The following is a 1371-nucleotide window of genomic DNA, read 5'->3' as shown; positions in this document are numbered from 1 at the left end:
TCTGACATGATTTCACATTTTTATACTGCTGAATTCATAACCTACATGGCTGAGGTTTGAAAGGAATTCGTTTTGCATCTCTCTGTCTTTGATCACCTTTTGAAAACAAATATGTTTGGTTTAGTCAACTTGTTCATGATTCCTAGAAAAGAAAAGACCAGGGACAATCTTGACTAAAGGTTACTGCATGCTTAGTTTGGGATTTGTGTATTTTCACATGCACAGGTTAAATAAATAAAAAAGCCATTGTTGATATGAGTTGTTCCAAAGAGAAGTCAGAAGGTACTGAATATTTAATTGTGAGAAGTACTACAATGGATAATAATTTTGGTAAATTTGTTTTACTTTGAATAACAAAAATTTGATCGAGAAGAACACCTCCATTTAAAACAAGCTAATCTTAGCATGCTGAATTTACTATTCATACTGGTGAAGTAGAAAATAATTTCTATGGCCTTTTATGTCTTCTGAGATTTTGGTCTTTTTTTCCGGCACAACCAAACTTTGCATCAGGACTCTAAGATTTGATCTGAATAAAAATGCACAAATGTGTATGTATTGGTGCCATAAAGATGATCAAATGTCACAGTTACCAATGAAGGTTTTTATAGATATATGGCAAAGGGATCCCTGAGATAGAGCAGTGCAGGGGGATTAATAAGAAAGGTATTGGAAAGAGTTCGTATTACTGGATATCAGATACAGGAAAGTTCCCCGAATCCTTTGAAAATCGCAGCCTTCGTGCCTGGCAGTAAGAAAGAAATCTGTTCTCTGGATGTGTATGGTGATGCGAAGGTTTCATTAGTGTTAGTTTCAGATGGAGTGTTCTTGTGTAGTGAAGATGAGAGCACTTATGCAGGTCCTCCCAAAAGACCGCTGATAAATCCATGTCATGTATTGTACAGATAGCATATATTTTACAGTTGAATTCTTCTTCTAATCATAGAATGGCTTGGGTCAGAAAGGGCCTTTAAAGATCATCTAGTCAAACCACACTGCCATGGGCAGGGGCATCTTTCACTACGTCAGGTTGCTCAAAGCCCTGTCCAACTTGAATGCTTTAGAGTGTAGTTGTACTACAGTCAGCTAGACGTACTGTTACTGCAACACGGGCACTGCTGGAATATACAGGGTCTCTTTAGAGTTTATATATGGTAAAAATGGAAGTGGATAAAGAATAGTAAGGAGCACGATATTAAGTAAAATATTTTGTTGTAGTTCTGTTTCTGGGAAGTGGTAGGGCTATTCTGAAATATCATCAGGACAGTACTGCACCAGTACACTGTCATGAGGGTGAATGTAATATAACAGGGCTTTGTTAAATACATGTTCATGCTTAACAATATGGGAGCATAGTTTTGTATAGAAACA

This window comes from Cariama cristata, unplaced genomic scaffold (genome assembly GCF_000690535.1).
Source record: "Cariama cristata isolate BGI_N322 unplaced genomic scaffold, ASM69053v1 scaffold10215, whole genome shotgun sequence".
In the NCBI taxonomy this organism is placed as follows: domain Eukaryota; kingdom Metazoa; phylum Chordata; class Aves; order Cariamiformes; family Cariamidae; genus Cariama; species Cariama cristata.
Note: the sequence above shows the minus strand (reverse complement) of the source record.